The sequence below is a fragment of the Suricata suricatta genome, chromosome 1, assembly GCF_006229205.1.
Source record: "Suricata suricatta isolate VVHF042 chromosome 1, meerkat_22Aug2017_6uvM2_HiC, whole genome shotgun sequence".
In the NCBI taxonomy this organism is placed as follows: domain Eukaryota; kingdom Metazoa; phylum Chordata; class Mammalia; order Carnivora; family Herpestidae; genus Suricata; species Suricata suricatta.
In genome coordinates this window covers 167,760,356-167,778,923 of record NC_043700.1, presented here as the reverse complement: position 1 = coordinate 167,778,923, position 18,568 = coordinate 167,760,356, and the positions used below count along the sequence as shown (strand labels likewise).

The following is an 18,568-nucleotide window of genomic DNA, read 5'->3' as shown; positions in this document are numbered from 1 at the left end:
ACGCGCTCAATGCCGGTAGCCCACCTCCTCATTATTGCTCTAGCCAATCATAATCAGTTGTATGCTTTCAAGCCACTCCTCTTTCTACATACTATATATACCCCTGTAAAACACTCAATAAACGGACTTGATCAGCAACTGCAGACTTGTCCCCTTGTCTCTCCTTGTTCCACTCACCCCTCCCCCACAGGAACCGTTCATTGTGGGTCGCGGGCCGACTCAGAGGTGTTTTTACATGAGGCGGTTTTCTGTAGGAGTCCTAAATTTATTTGGAGTTGTTTCTCCACAGGTGATGCCACTGCTAAATGATAAATGAAAATAAAACAAAAAATTACAGTAATGTCTAAGCTTCACTTATGAGACTTTTTGGGTTGTTTATAATAATAAAAGTCAAAACTTGAAATTCAAAAATTTTTAATCACCCTATGGTTTGCTCATGCTGGTATGCCTGGAATAATGTATTTTATATTATGTAATGTGTATCAAATATATACCAGAAGTCATGTTCATAAACTATGTTGCCACTTTAATGAAGTTCTGAGTTAAAAAACATAATTTACCCTACCTTCATATTATATTATTTAATGGACAAACTTGAACATATGGATTCATGTTAACTTGTAAATTATCGTGCTTAGAATCATACAACTAAGTATGTAACATTTCTCACAGACACACAAAAATAATAAATTGCTTATTTGTTATTGTGTGTATTGATCATAGATATGGTTTATATCTGCACAATCTGCAGTTATATTTTGGTAGGTGCCAATAAATACGTCCTTAAGATATCTAATATCTGATTATCTTGACTGTGAGAGTAAAAGCAGATTTATTTTAAATTGCTATACCAAAATCACATCAAAAGCAACTGATTTACTCATTTTTCAACCAAGTCCTCTGTTGCAGACCATGAGTCTGGAGTTCTCTCTTGTCCAGCAAGAGAGTAGATGCAGAATTGAATATGAGAGAGGCTAATGTCCGTGAGGAGACAAACCCAAACAAGATCTTGCACATGTGAATGCGGAAAAACAATCAGACAGTAATCATTAACTTGTGTGTGTAAGAAGCAAAGGATCTGGGGGGGCAAGTGGAGTTTGTGATCAAAGTACTTTGCTGCCAGATAGAAAGTAATCCCCTGCAGGTGATATAACAAGTTACTCGTGATTCCATTACAATGTTTCACCAGCTAATGTCAGACATTTTTGCCCCATGGTGGTGGCTTTCTGCTCTAAGCTTTTTTCTAACCCACTTATGTAAGAAGAATCAATTTCTCCATAGTCCTTATAGTGAAAAGGGCAGGCAAATTTACATTTATTTTCAATTTTGAATGCTTTATTTAAGAATTATGAAATCATGGTTCATTTTGATTTAACATATGGAATCTGAAATCTCACAATAATAAGATTCAGGAAAAATTATGGAAATAATAACTACTTTTGTTTGAGAGTCCCATTAAATCTATTTTATATTATTTACAAAACTTACAACACAACTTCTCCACTCCATCTTCATCTAACATTGAAAATAGTTGCATAGTGCTCATTTTATCTTTTTTATTTCTTGGATCATTTTTTTTGTTTACATTCTAGTTAGTTAACATATAGTTTAATATTGGTTTTAGGAGTAGAATATAGTGATTCATTATTTACATATAACACTCAGTGCTAATCCAAAGTGTCATTTTTGTACCCTTCATCTATTTATCCCTTCTCCCAATCACCTCACCTCCAGCAAACCTCAGTTTGTTCTCTATAGTTAGATAAGAGTCTCTTGTGGTTTGCCTCACGCAGTTCCAGAGTGGCAAGACCTTACCCCAGAGGGTCAGCACAGGCCCTGCCATGCAATAATCCGTAAAGTTTGGAGTTGTAAATTCCGGTAACCTGTTGGGGCCCATCCAGCCAAAAAGCCTGCGGAGGTGATTCCACTGTGATGGCAAAGCCTCGGGGGGGAGCATATGTAATCGCAAAGTCCCTAGCCTTGTCTAGGAAGGTGCTACCCTGGATAACGGTTGGCCCTCCCCTCATTTGAGGATCAGGACAAAAAGAACATAACTCCTGGGAGACTGGGGTGCAGTGCTATGTGGCCTATAGGACCCTGCTTCCCCCTACTTGAAAATGTGTGCGCTTGACTGCTTGACCTAAGTGGATCAGAGACTGGGGTTAGTTCTCCTATTATTCATGCCTCTTGGTAATTGTGGTTTCACTAAATGGGCAGATTTTCTGATTAAAACTTCCTCCCTGGTTAGAGGCACCTTACTCACAGACTATTGTTTGAACCTATAAAGAAAAATAGCCTTGTCATAAGCTTCAGTTAATATTACACTATATATGCAAAATAAGACTCCCGCTGATGTATTTTTAGTGATAAATTATGTTTTTTGATCTTCTGTATTGTACTTCATTTCTGTCTTTAACTTTCTGTTCTCTCTTCCGTGAAAACAATGATCTTTCTGAAACATGTGATTCCTAAGAAGTTACAAACAATGTAATCATTAAAAGAAAGACGTAATAAGAATAAGTTTAAGACACCAAGGTTCACAGTAAAGTGTGGTCTCTTCCACCATTCATGTTGTCTGTGTTCTTTCTTGTAGATATTTCACCGACACCAACCCCCTACTCAGGGACCCTTGACTTTAGTGCATGGGCTGGTCTCCCGCAGTAACCTGTCTGGGGTAAAACACAGGAGCACTGAACTGCCAGGTGGGCAGGCAGTCCAGACATAGAAATGGTGAAAGCAGGGATCTGAGGGACACCTGGGACACATCCGAAGACTGTTCACTCTTTGGGAGGGCTTCCTGGACAGTGGAGGACACAAACTCTCCTCTCTAGGGACTAGGGTGGTGGCTGGTGCCATTTTCCTCCCCGACTCCTCAGCATAAACTAACTTCAGTAAGCAGCATAGTGCCAACAGTGGCAACCGAAACCACTTACACCAAGCCCTACCATCTTGTCTCTGCAGGTGATGCTTTTGTCAGGCAAGTGTGCCTGAGAACCAGCAAAGTGGGCTCCTCCCTCAGAAGACCAGCAAAACCCCCTGCACACACTTCATCTCCTAAACACAGAGTCCTGCAAAGCTTCAGCTCATCTGGAAATAGCATCAAGTCTCTTTTACTAAGGAAGCCAGAGCGTACTTTGTTAAAACTCACCACACTATGGCCAGGGTCCAAACACTTCCTACTCGAGGCCAGAGGAAATTCTGCAAAGAACTGACCTGAGGGAAAGAGCAACCAAAACATAGCAACAGAGTGCACGCAGCATACACCAGAAATACTTCCTGAAACTCCAGGCCCTGGACAGTATAGGACCTGTGCTTTAAAAAGCCATTACTTTGAGGAGCAGGAAACACAATAGGCTTTCCTAACACAGAGAAAATGGCAGAGACCTAGAAAAAATGGCAAGATAAAGGAATTCATCACAAAAGAAAGGAGGTCACAGCCAGGGATCTAATCAAAACAGATATAACTAGTATGCCTCATCAACATTTAAAACAAAAGATTATAAAGATACTAGCTGGGCTTGAGAAAAGCATAGAAGAAACCGGGGAGTCCCCTACCACAGAGATGAAAGACTTATAACTAGTCAGGCCAAAATGAAAAATGCAATAACACATTCAAAGCTGACTGAATGCAATGACCACAAGGATACAAGAAGCAAATGAATGAATAAGTGATATACCATAAAGAAATTATGGTATATAATGAAGCTGAAAAGAAGAGGGCAAGAAAAATATTATCACAAATGTAGACTGAGGTAACTAAGTGACTTCATAAAGTGTAATAACGTTCTTATCATAGAAGTCCCCAAAGAAGAAAAGAGAAAAGAGGGCATAAAGAGGGTACTTGTGATAAACACTAGATATGATATATAAGTGATAAGTCACTAAATTCTACTCCTGAAACTAATATTACATGATATGTTAACTAACTAGAATTTTCATAAAAATTTGAAACTATAAAAAAGGTTTAAAAATAACTGACTTTTCTCCAAATATGAATAAATAAATAAATCATTTTTCTTCCTTTTTTTCTTCCCTTTTATCTTTCCATTTTTTCCTCCCTTTTCAATCCCTTCTTTCTTTTTCTCTCTCCCTCCTTCTTTCTTTCCTTTGAAATTGGATAACTTAAAACAACAAGAATTTAAAAGAAAAGAGAAAAACTAAATGCAGATACATGAGTTACAAATCATGAAACAGGAAGAACGGAAATTAAAATGTTCATTAGAGTTTACTTCTGAGTAGCAACATTATGGGTATCTTTAATTATTTTCTTTGTGTATTTTCTAAAGTGAAATATATTTTGTAATAAAAGTATGAAAAAAAGAGTGATGAAACAGAGAAAATCATCTGTATAATTCTGCCAAAAGTCTCTCTTAAGTATAGGCATTTTTTTAAATTGTTTTTTTTAATCTTTATTTTTGAGAGAGTGAGAGATGGAGCATGAGCAGGAGAGGGAGCCACAGAATCTGAAGCAGACTCCAGGCTCTGAGCTGTCAGCACAGAGCCCGATGCGGGGCTGGACCCCACAAACTGTGAGATCAAGACCTGAGCTGAAGTTGGACACTTAACCAACTGAGTCACCCAGGCACCCCAGAATAGTCATTTTCTGGCAAAACACATAACAAAAACAACTGTTGAATATTTTTAAACCAAAAGCAAGAGTGAGAGTTTTAAAAGTGACATAGCTCCCATTATTAAAATGAAGTATTTTGAATAATTATAGGCTAATTATTGTTTTTCTATAATTAAATCAGAAAGGTCCCACAAAGATCTCTATGTAAAGTTTGAAAGTAACAACCAAATACTGAAAAATATCCACAGCCAACATTTGCAATTTAAAAAAATTTTTTTTAATGTTTTTTTTTTATTATTTATTTTTGGTACAGAGAGAGACAGAGCATGAGAGGGGGAGGGGCAGAGAGAGAAGGAGACACAGAACCGGAAGCAGGCTCCAGGCTCTGAGCTAGCTGTCAGCACAGAGCCTGATGCGGGGCTCAAACCCACAAATGTGAGATCTGACCTGAGCCGAAGTCGGAGGCCCAACCGACTGAGCCACCCAGGCGCCCCAACATTTGCAATTTAATTAATGCTGCAGACAGTTTTTAAACGAGACATGAACTCATTATGAAAACCAGGAACAAGATTTTATGTTAATGCTTTTTAAGTATAATTTTATTGAGATCATTCCGAATACTGGGGAAGCATATTATCTTCTGGAATCCAAGACATAACTGGATGGAGTTAATGAACCTAAAGCAGAAGCTGTAAACACAAATGCACATATATAATAGGCAGCAAATAACATGTAAAATGGTTAGGTGTATAATCCAGCACCGTGTGAATGGCCAAGACTGAGTAGACCAGGGGAGCATAAGTTCGCATACACAGTGTAGGAACAGCGTGATTCCAGATAATTTGTGTTCATGTGACCTGGTCAGTCTTTAGAAAAAGCTTAGACAAGGGTGCCTGGGTGGCTCAGTCCATTAAGCGTCTCACTTTGGCTCAGGTCATGATCTCTGTCTTAGCATCTGCTTACTTCCCGCTTCCCCAGGAACCCCACCTCCAACACATATTAATGACTTTCACTTTTCTAGTTTCAAAATTGTGTATGTTAAAATAAGTTGTTAAAAAATAAATTTTACACTGAGTACTTTTCTTTCTAACATCATGTCTTTAAGGCATGGAATACTATACTTACTTCTTTATCTGAGAGTCTCATTTTACGACTTGAATTCTTTGGAATATGTGATACTTTACACACTTACTCTTTTAGGTCCATAAAGCAAGACTACAAGTACAAAATAGCCCCAAGGCTCTTTTTAAGGCTGACTTGGGAAAATCAATTAGGTACTTACTACCCTTAGAATACCCTACAGTATTCACTTAGAATTTAATCGTTCAGATACATCTTTTTCTTTGGCTTCTTTTTCATAAGTCTCTATAACACTGCTTTTAAAAATCTTTTGAAACTAATATTCATTTTATGCCACATTTATTCACTTTTAAGATCCTAATGAGAAACAAACTTCAAGGCTCTGGTTTCAGCTTGGAAATGTACAAATTGTATCCAAAGGCAAATTTATCTGAAAAAAACCCCAGCAAAATGTACTAAAATAGAATCATTCAATCACATTTAATTTTTTTCTTGGGAGCAGACACAAATGCAAGCAAAATCTCCACAGACCTTCAAAAAAGAAGCTTGATTAAAATCATTTTTGATTCAACCAAGTAAGTGAGCTCTAGTTACCTCAAAACCTGGCTAAAATGCCAACTTTTTAAAATCGAAAACACTTTTGTAGAACTTTTAATCTTTGTTTCTTTAACAGTAAACTGTATTATTTCTTTGAAAGTTGTCCCAGAATTGTTAAGTATCCTCAGAATGTAAATATCTTTCTTCCTAAAACTGGATCCTGAACCTTCTGCTTGCTTGTGTTTGTGAATCTGACAAACATGTTTCTGCCCGAACAACGTAAATAAATACGTCCAACATTGAATTGCTCATATTTCATATTTGTTATTTAAAACATTGTCCACTAGAGAAGAGATTAAAATGTGAAAGTCTTCTAATTGTTAACATATACAATTCTGTGTTTGATATATTTGTATGCTATATAACTATAGACACTGTTCTATTTTCAATAAGTAACTCAAACCTTTATCCTAATAAAAAGGTAATGCTGACAGAATGGTATGTGTCAGATTTGTGTCTTCTGATCGATACAATTCTTTCAAGAGCACAGGGTATATAAAATATTTTTGACCCATGTTCATAGTAGTAACTTTTGTTCATTTAAATAATATTCAATTAATTGTTTACACACCCTGTTCATCAATTCCCATTTGTACACTGTCAGGACAAGATCTTCTGTTGATTATGAACAAATGAGTTTGAGAAGAAAAATATAAACATATTCTTTTTGTTAATTTTTAAATTCTTAATTACTTTCCATACATTTCAATAATTAATTCTTTTTAAAAAAATTGTAATGCTTATTTATTTTTAAGGGGAAGAGAGACAGAGGGTAAGTGGAGGAAGGGCAGAGAGGGAGGTAGACACAGAATCCAAAGCAGACGCCAAGCTCTGAGCTGTCAGCACAGAGCCCGACCCAAGGCTTGATGTCATGAATGATGAGATCATGACCTGAGCTGAAGTTGGACACATAACCTACAGAGCCACCCAGAAAATTAATTCTTATTTCTACATGACAAAATAAGACTATGAATTAAAGACAAAATGAAACATTCATTTCTTCTTAGATGTATGTTTTAACTTATAAATCATATTAAGGCTTGATAAATATAATTTACAGAAATAAATTGCAGACTGGATATCCAAAATAACATTTGCAAATAAAATTTTTAAGAAGGCTGATAGTTTGCAGTGAGAGTTGGTACACATTACGGTTTGCAGTCCAAAAGAACACTACCTAATGTTGTCCCCAAATCATCAAATAAAATATTTTAAGTGGACCTAAGTTCATGATGCTTTCAGATGATTGAAAGAAGTAATTTCAGTTAATCCCATATAAAATTTCAAGAAATATTAGACTTTACACTTTAAAATAAAGCAGAAAAGAAGTAAATGTCTCAGAGGTAAAACAGTAGCAGTCATTAACAGCAGAATTCAATTCTTAAAGAATTATATTTTTAAATGTATCATGTCCAGTATTAGATAACTAAGTTTAACACATTTAAATTTGGAGTTTCAGCTTAAAAAGAAAAAGAAAAAGATAATATAATCCCTAGGTAGTACAAATCTATAGAACTTGTAAAATCAACAAACAAATAAAATGTGTAATTCAGTGAATAGGTAAAAATTCACAATAGATAGATTTGAGGAGAGGATTACACAGGTAAGTACATTATGAAATGGAGGTTAGAAGACTTATCAAGATCTTAAGTGGATATAATTAGGTTTCTGAAGGAAATTATAGAGAGAATGGAAAAATGGAATATTCAATGATATAATGGCTATTGAATTTCTAGACTTGTATAAAGAAACCAGTGCTTAAATCCAAAAACAAAAATTCCAAAACATACCCCCAAAAATTCAAATGCTAATACATCAGAATGAAACTGAAGAATTCCAAAAGAAAAAAAAAAAAAGATCTTAATCTAGAGTAGGAAAATCAACAAAACCAGTAAGACACTACAAAGTGTAATCATACTGAAAATCAAATTAGTAACAGCAGCAATGAAATCATGAAGACATAACAATATTGTCTTTATTATGCCAAGAAAATAGTTTTGACTAAAAATTCTAATCCCAGAAAAATAATTTTATAACTAAAGCAAAACAAAGACTAAAAAACAATAATAACAACAACCAAGGGACTTTAAAATTTTTTTTAATGTTTATTTACTTTTGAGAGAGAGAGAGAGAGAGAGAGAGAGAGAGAGAGAAATGAGTGGGAGAGAGGCAAAAAGAGGGGGAGACACAGAATCCAAAGCAGGCTCCAGGCTCTGAGTTGTGAGCTGTCAGCACATATCCCAGTGTGGAGCTCGAACTCATGAACCATGGGTGCCCCCTGCCAAAGGACTTATAATAAATACTAAAATATGTTGCTTAAAATTGTATATAAGTCAAAAAAGATGATGGGGATGCCTGAGTGGCTCAGTTGGTTGAGCATCCAGCTTCAGCTCAGGTCATGATTTCATGGTTCATTATATCAAGTCTGGCATCAGGCTCTGTGTTGACAGCTCAATGGCTGGAGCCTCCTTCAGATTCTGTGTCTCCTCTCTCTCTCTGCACCTCCCCTGATCACGCTCTGTTTCTCTGTCTCAAAAATAAACATTTAAAGCATTAAAAAATATATAAAGAAAAAGATGTTGATCTCAGATAAAAGATTTATGGTGATAAAAAGTAATAAATAAATAAATAAACTAATTACAACAAAAAAGAGAACAGATTATAGAGCTTTAGGACTACTACAAAAGGCATAAGACATATTTCTAATGGGAATACCAGAAAAGGAAAGAGACAAAGAAACAAAAGCAATATTTGAGGCAATAAAGATTAAGAATTTCCTCAAGTTAATTTTCAATGCCAGACTACAAATCCAGAAAACTCAGAAGACACCAAGGATAAATACCAAAAAACCATGACATGTAGGTGTATTACATTCAAATATCATAAAACAAACTAAAGGAAAAGTCCTGAAAGAAGCCAAAGGAAACTCACTTTATCTATAGCTGAGCAAAGATGAGAATTACACCTGACTTCTCAGAAACCACATAAGGGTAGAGCAAAATATTTAAAATGTTATGAGAAAAAAGAAAACCCATCAGAATTCTTTACTCTGCATAATTATCTTTCAAAAGTGCAAGAGAAATAAATACTTTTCAGATAAGAACTGAAGGAATTTGCTGCCTGGAGGCCTGCTTTGCAAGAAATAATGAACCTTTTTCGGAAAGAAATACAATGATGAAGATCAGAAACGAATCAACAAACCTAAAGGGGGAGCTTTAGAGAATGAATAAGTGAAGTAAAATAATTTCAAACAGCAACATTTCTCGGTGAGTCTGAAAACAGCAGGCATCCAATAGAAGGTAATTGTTAAGACACTGCTCATTTGTAGGTCTGAGAAGTGGGAGCACAGTAGTATTGGGAGAAATACTGTTCCTGCTCTATCTGTAGTTAGGTTTATCCATATTTTTTATTCCAGCCAGAAAAAAGCAAGACAAAGTTTCAGCAACCAAACTGCTTTTGATTTTTCCCATTCTCCTTTTTGACCAAAGGCTAATATTAGCCCGTGGGCCATTATTTCTTAAAAATCCAGATCTTAATCATTGTCCAGGTTCCATTGAATAGATGGCTGTTTGGAAAGGTGAACTGAATTCCATTGTTTGCATTTGTCATTGTAAGATGAGCTATTGAGTCATTTGATATAACAATGGTTTCATAGTAGCATTTAATACTCTTAGATTACATATTTGAGCTGAATAATATAGACAAGTACAAAGAAACATTTGTTCAGAGTTTATAGGATATTTGACCTTGAGATCATGTAGGATAACATGTGACCAGTGGCAGTCATACAAATAATATTGCCATTATTAGTTTTAATAATATTTGAATATTCATGTTCAAATAGAATTAAGTAGTTTAGGTATAATTTGGAGTGGAGTTCTCCTTGTGTGCTTCACATATTGAAATTCTACCAGCCAAAAGTTTAAATGTGTTTATTTTCCCAAGAATAAAATGCAATAATAATTAATGTGATTACATGGTATAAGCAACAATTCAGCAAGCTATACAATGTAGACTAATATACTATATTGCAGTTAGCTACACTTCCATTTAAAAGTTAAAAAAAGAAAAAAATGTGTCACTGAGGATAATTTCCTTGCCCAAAGTCATATAGCATTGTATTACAAGACTAAAATGCAGTAAATATTTCCATGAGACCAATTTTGAAATTATACTTACCTTTGATATTTCTTAACTATTTGTGTACATAAAAGTAATAACAAAAGAGTTAATAATAGTTAAATCTCATAAAGAGGTAGATTGGCAGTACATAAAAATTTCAAGAAGAAATGTGATAGAGGTGCTCGGGTGACTCAGTAAGTTAAGCATCCAACTTCATCCTCTGTAATCCTCTCGCCATTCCAGACTTCAAGCTTCTGTGCTGACAGCTCAGAGCCTGAAGCCTGCTTCCGATTCTGTGTCTCCTTCTCTCTCTCATAACCCCTCCCCCACTCACTCTTTCTCTTCTCTCAAAAATGAAATGAATATTAAAATTTTTAATGTTTTATTTATTTCTGATACAGAGAGAGACAGAGCATGAGAGGGGGAGGGGCAGAGAGAGAAGGAGACACAGAACCGGAAGTAGGCTCCAGGCTCTGAGCTAGCTGTCAGCACAGAGCCCGACACGGGGCTCGAACCCACGAATGTGAGATCTGACCTGAGCCGAAGTCGGAGGCTTAACCAACTGAGCCACCCAGGCGCCCCTAAAAATTTTTTAAATGAAGAAAAAATATAAAAGCTGACTCAGTATCTGAGTTGTGGCTTGAACCCAGCATGTTCAAATACACAGCTTACAGTTTCAGCAACTATGTTATATTAAATTAATACAAAATATCTGATTATCTAGTTGGCTGTGATTATACTACACATTATTAGCCTTTAGGAAAAGTTGGGTTTCCAGGGCCAATGAATATAAAAAATGATAGTTCAAATGTATTAGAAGGACTAAAATATTGGATATTTAAAGAACAAAATTTGAAAAGAAAGCTTGCTGTTTCTTATGGTTTTTGTGATACTCCAAGGAACAGGGCACTAAAAGGAACTATGAATGCCCTTAAATATTTGAAAGTTCCTCAAGTGCCAAATCAGAAAATATTCTCCCCCAGCCTGCAGATGGTAGGTGCAAAACATCATTGCTCATATGAGAACACATAATTATTCTCAGGAAGAAGTAGCATTTTAATCTACTAAGTGTCTTTTTGCTGAGTCTGAAATTGAGGAAATACATTTTCTCCAAGTGGCATTCTTTATAATCTACTAAAAAGTTTTGACTCTATCAGAGTAGTTTAGTGAGATGGGTAATTTTGTGTGTCAGTTTGGCGGTGGCGTTCCCAGAGGAAACATTATTTCTGAATGTTTCTGTGAGGGTGTTGGGATGACAGTAGCATTTGAACTGGTGGACTCAGTAGGTAGATTGCCTTACCCAATGTGCGCGGGCATCTTTCAATCCTTTGAGGGCCTAGATAGAAATACAGGTGAAGGAAGCAGGAATTTTTCCCCTTTTCTCCCGCCTCACTGCTGAGCTGGGACATCTCATTTCATCTTTTCTGACTCAGGGGCTGGGGGTGGGGGGTTTACACCTCTGACTTCTCTGGCTCTCAAGTCTCTGGACTCAGAAAGAATATAGCACTGACTTTTCTGAGTCTCCAGTTTACAAAGGGCAGATCAGTATATTTCTCAGCCTCATATTAAATTCCTTTATATACTTATATGAATCCTATGATCCGTTTCTCTGGAAAATCTTGACTAATAAGATTAATAAGGCTCACATCCCAAGCCTTACCAGAAGCAGCTGCCCAATACCTGTCATAATCCAGTCTTTCCAATTCCATATATCCAGGTTTTAAGGATCTTGGAGTGGAATTCATTATGGACTGGAAGCTCTACCAAGGTCTTGCCAATGAAGGGAAAAATTCGAGCACGATCCCATTTCCTACACCTCACAAGCCTCCTCACATTGACAGTTTTTGGAATGAAGTCCTGACTGTTTATAGCTTTTCTTTTCTCGGTTTTACTCACTGTGCGGTTAAGCGGTGCACAGAACCATGCCGGGTCCTACGCATAGAAAGCTAACTAAATAGAAGTCTTGTTGACTAGAGCAGGGCTTAAGATGCATGCTCAGTCTTCTTTCACTCCTAGTACCTAGGGGGCAGGGTGTGAACAGAAGACAGGTTGAATCCTGAACTTGACCTCTGTCAGCCTCTGCTAGAGAATCCCACAGAGTGAGATGGCAGCTGTTTCATAAGGCAATGAAGCACGCCTCCCCGAAGAGTCAGCTTCAAACCAGAAGGAAGTGGATGCTGTCTAATCGCTGTTACTGGGGGACCCTGCACAAGACTACAAATGCAGATCCACACATATTCTTATCATTTTAACCAGTAATTAAATGTTCACTAATAAAGAATATGATTTTCAGAATCTCACCTGCAAAAAAATTAGTTTTATTTGTAAAAAATAAAGTCAGACAATTTACTTACCAGTAAATTGTGAAAACAAAACAAAAAACAAACAAACAAACAACCAAGGAACAGAGTGCCACACAATCTTTTCAAGTATCCAGTGAGTAACTCAAATAATAAAACCAATCACAAGCACACTCTTATACATGGAAAGTGCTAAATAAATATGACCTGCCACACTTTTGAAATTTCTAAAATAAAAGCTAATCCTGTCTTTATTTGGTCATTAATTGATATATGGTGACTTTGCTTAACTTTCTTATTTCATTTGATTATAAGGAATAAACACACCCTGTTATCAACTCTTTTGACAACAAGCATACATACAGAGAAAAATTGAGGGGATACCAACCAAATATTTAGAATCTGTCTTTATTTTTAAATGAATAAAATCTTCACATTTCTTATGTAGTTGACATTGAAAGAAAATCTATAAGTGTGAGTTTGGAGTGTTTTAGGTTTTCATCACTTAATGGGGATCCTATTTAGATTTGCCTTTCCCAAGAAGCCTTCTTAGATTTTCAAGGCTAAATTGAGAGAAACACATATCTTAGAGTGTGTCTTTATTTAGCAGAGTTTTTATTGTTTTTTTTATTATAGTTTGCCTCGTATTTAGCCCTCAGAATGTAGCAGGGGCTAGATAATATTTGTCCAATGAATGATTACATATTTTTTAGAAGAACGAGCATCCTTGGTTAACAGGCTGTGGTAAATTTCAAAGTTGAATTACACAAGCTTTTTAATCTTATATTGTCAAAAAAAGAATCCTCCAGCTTTTCTATGCACTGCTGTGCTGTAAGGTTCCTTTAAGTACACATTATAAAAATAAAGAATGAAGGTAGCTTGGAAGGAAATTTCTTCCTGTGTCTTTCTTTTCTTCATCCTGAAATATTTTAAACTGATATTTTTCCTTGTTGGAGAAATATAATGGTAATATTATTTATATATACTTTATTAAGTATAATTACATAAAGAATTGTGATTGTTAGAATGTGAATGCTATACTGTTCATAAAGTTACTCATGAGTAAGCTATATTTTATCAGTTATAGTGGTACATGCTGCTCAACTAAATAAAGGGTGTAACTCATGGAATGTCCAGCTAATATTATGAACAATGGAATTTCTGTACTGCAATTCATGAATAGCATACCAAGTACTGGATTATAGCTTAAACATTATATTTCATTTTATTCTCATAAGTATTAGGTATTTTTAAACAAAAGTGTACAAAGGTAAAATATCATCAGATCCTGTTAATGGTACAGAAATTAGTATAGTTTTATGGTATCAGCTTTTATAAATTATAAAATACTTATAAGTTCATATAAACATATTATACATGCATGTGTACCTAATACATATTGAAGAAACAAAATAACTGGCATTCATGGAGATGTTAATATGTCAGGCACATTTCTTAACTGAATAAATATCTTACTTCATGTAATCTTTAAACAGGCATTGGAAAACATAATTTTTAAATTCATTTTATGTGAGAAAAACAAAATACAAAGAGGTAGGGCGACGTTTCCAAGGTGAAGTGACCAAAAATTGACCAAGCCAGGATTCAGATAACTTTCAGACTCAAAATAAGGTATATAGGTAATTAATCTCAAACTATTTTTGAACACTGAAATATAGCAATTACTACAGGCTTATGGGGTTTAGAAGTTAAAACAATTTTTGTACAGAAGTTATCATCACCACTTTTAGGGATAGATATTTATTGAATACTTCTCAGGTAGAGATACATAATGTGAAACATTTCAATCTCAAATGGGACAGGAGGTCATGAATGGAGAATCTCACATGTGTGATGTTCCCTGAGAAAAACAGAATCAATAGACTGACTTTCATTAAATGCCTGATTTATGGAAGACTAATGAACATCTACCAAAAATTTCTCCCCATCCTCAAGCCACTGCACTAACTGCTTGACCTCTGCCTAGACTTCTCTTTCTTTGCACTACTTATTCGTAAATACAGCCTATTCCAAACTACCAGTACACTTACCTGTATCTTGCCACAGCACACTTCCTGAATTTCAGTTCCTCTGCTATTGCTGAGTCAACCAAATTTCTACTAATTTGAGCTTGCCTCAGTTTATCTCCTTTATTTAGGCTGACAATAGAGATACAAAACTATTCCAGCTTTCAAAAGGTTTGTGCTTAATTTAAAAACTACAATTTGGGATACAATTTCTTAGAAAAACATATATGTATGCTAAGAAAAAATGTCTTAAAAACACTAACCATATAAATCAAAAGTTTGGTCACCTGCAAGCTAGATTTCAGGGATGTCCACTGCAGACCAACTAAATCATAATCTGCATTTTAACATTATTCTCAGTTGATTTCTTTGTATATTACAGTTTGAGAAGAGATTAAATATACCTTGCATTGCATTATATTATATTTTATCCTTATGTTCAGTTCCTTTGCTATTTTCTAACTAAAGACATATAAAAGTATTTAGTCATACTTTTCTTCTACCATCATTCCTCCTTTTCCAATCCCAACCATTGCAGGAAATGTAATAATACTAATTTTCTCCATGAAATATTATAGAAATGTAATAAATAAATATTTAGTCCTATATGTCTCTGGTGAGGTAACTAACGTATGATCATCCAGAGGATCTTAAACTCAGTATTATATTGCATGTGGATATCCCATTTTGTGGAATATCATCAGAATGTTTTCATCTAAGATTTAGTTATCTTGATTGACAATGAGATTTTGGGTCTTTTCCTTCTAGCCTTCCTTAAATGTATTTAGAGAATCCAGATTAATTAAATCTGAGCCGACATTAAGTAGTACTAAGTATATGGTGTTTTTAACAAATACCACATATTCTGTATTACACAAAAAGATAAAGAATTTTAGTTATCCTTTCATAAGATTATATATAGTTATAGTCTACTTTGAGGATCCAGAAGATAATGGGTAGTTGACAATGATAGTTAATATTGGGATTTTTTTTTAATTTTTTTTTTGTTTTATTTATATTTGATACTGAGAGATACAGAGCATGAGAGGGGGAGGGGCAGAGAGAAGGAGACACAGAACTGGAAGCAGGCTCCAGGCTCTGAGCTAGCTGTCAGCACAGAGCCTGATGCGGGGCTCGAACCCACGAACATGAGATCTGACCTGAGCCAAAGCCGGAGGCTTAACCGACTGAGCCACCCAGGGGCCCCAATATTTGGATTTTTTAAAGTTAATGTTTATTTTTGAGAGTATGAGAGAGACAGAGTATGGCAGGGAGAGGCAGAAAAGGAAGGAGACACAGAATCTGAAACAGGGTCCAGGGTCTGAGCTGTCAGCACAGAACCCAACATGAAGCCATGACCTGAACCAAAGTCAGACTCTTGACAGACTGAGCCACACAGGCACCCCAATACTTAAAAAAAGTTCACCAGCTTTGTTTTCATGTTCAAACATTAATACTCTGGTCTATACACCCTCAAGATAGCATCATTCTTATCAGAGTTTATAAAACAGTAAAAATAAAAAAAAAAGGAAGCTGACATATGCATGGCTGGATAATCTATATTCTAGATGTCCGTATGCTGTATTTTGAACTTCCCACTTAACTGGGATGACTGGGTGATCACAACTTGTGGCTCTTTCTCAAGTTTTTTCTTTATCTGTTCCTTCTTTTCCTCTTTTTACTCTTCCAATGTCAGACAAAGTTAGAACTTTCTATGAGTTCTATTTAATATTCCTTAACTCAATTACTTAACTTCTTTTGTCATGGGAATTACTGAGAATAACAGGACATTGCCTCTCTCAAACTGAAAAAAATCTCTCATTCATCATAATAATGACTACAAAGTCTCTTTGCTCTCATTTAAAAACTGCTACTAGTAATAATGATAAATATTATAATTTATAACTTCCTAGCAATGAAACAGAAAAACCTAGCTTTGAAAAATTCAGTGGAATTAAAGAATAGGTGCCAAATTTTCAACATGTAATAAAAATATAAGTCATTGAGGTTTATAATTACAAAGACACTTATTGATTGCTCTCTAGACAAATAGCTTCTTTTGTAAGGATTACTACTGTTTTCATATTTTGTCAAATTCCATGTGGATTTAAATTTATAGAATGACATTTGGACAAAAAAACAGGTAATTTTGTGTAATGAAATTTGGGCTAGATTTCCAAAGCCATTGAAAGTGGATTCTAGACTCACATTTTCATTCTTTTCCACTGAATCTCCTCCTAAATCCATGTGGCGTTCTCATACCACATGGGTCTCATTGCATTAAGAAATCTGCTCTACTTGGAAGCCCACATTCCATTCCATTCTAAGTAAGAGCCTAGCTTTTATTGCTATTTGAGACCCTGTATTTTTAACTCATCTAATTCATTGACTATTATTATCCATCAAAGTTCTTCGGCTTCGACCATACCCATCTTTTGAGATGTCCAATTCAAGATCAACACCTTCATTATATACACCCATACAGTTTCATGCCACATTGAGTCCCCAGGCTGTTAAACTTTGGCAATATTTTGTGGCATTAATCAGTGTTAGGGAGCACAGTCTTATGCTGTTTGCTTTCATTTGTGTCACTACTTGGACGCTTGATATGGCCATTTCTTCTCTTGAAATAGGTTACAATTCTTTGATAAAGATTTATTATATTTTACATTGCTCAAAATTTGTTTTGTCTGTCTCAGTGTAACACTATACTATGCCCATAAGAAATAAATATTTTGCACATATAAAATACACAAAGTATGTTACAGAATGTAATGGTCTTTTAACATGAGTAATATTTGATTATGAGTGTATGTGAAATAGGTTTTATTATATCTTGTTTTTTTAGATGACATTCATGAAGCCCAGGAACATTAAATAATTCAATCAAATTCACAAAAGCAGTAAAATACAGAGCCACTATTCAAACTTATGGATTCTAATTTTATATTTGTGCTCAAAAAGTACTGTAGCTAATTGTAACTACTTAAAAAATTAACATATAAAGACCAAACAAAGTAAAGGAATTATATTGCATGTGTTCATATGTGTGTGTATGTGATCTATGCTTGAAAACATAGATGATTATATTCATAAATTTAGAAGAATTAATGTAGTTTTGATACGTGATCTATTGACCACTATTTGAAGTTGACAAAAATTTAAGTAACATTTGCCATGATATTACTATGAAAATAGTATAATTCTATGTATTTTAAAAGATTTTGTAATATTCAAGGTATTATGGTGCTCAATTCAGCAGCACAAATACTAAAATTGTAATGATACAGAGAAGATCAGCACAGCCAAAATATTATTAACTCTATCACTAAATATGTTATTTACCTTTTTTACAGTATTAAATCTAGTTTTTATTACTCAATTATTTCCTCATTATATATTTATTTACATATATATATAACTAGTATACAAATATTAATTATAAAATGAGACTTATTTATCAAATTGTTTCCAACCTGTTCTTTATTGAAAAACAATTCCAAACAAAAAAAGAATCAGCTTTTGAGAAGTACAGTTATCATGCATGTAAAAAATCTGAAAACTCTCCCATAATTTAATGAAAGTGTGTGTTGCTTTCTGGTAATAAATACATATTAGTTGACATCATGTTTCCTAAGTTACCTGACACAAATAAATTTAATTCTAATTCTTTGGTATGTGGTAAGTCTTATAACAGGCTCCAGAAAAACTGATTTTGAGACAAACCAAGCTGAGAAAACAAATCTTAGAAAAGCCCTGGGTTTTGCAAAAAAAAGTACCCGGGGCTTTTCCAAGATAGTTATAAGCTGGCTGCTCATCCACATGGAACTTAGTCACAACTCGGGCATTATGTAAGTTGATGAGAACACGAC

At 34.9% G+C, this 18,568-nt stretch overlaps 1 non-coding gene across 1 annotated transcript; it reads left to right on the top strand.

Moving 5' to 3' along the window:
• The first annotated feature begins 17,942 nt into the window (after positions 1–17,942).
• LOC115303648 lies at positions 17,943–18,047 on the top strand. The gene has a single exon (XR_003914169.1). It is a non-coding gene; the product is annotated as a U6 spliceosomal RNA (small nuclear RNA).
• Positions 18,048–18,568: the final 521 nt, after the last annotated feature.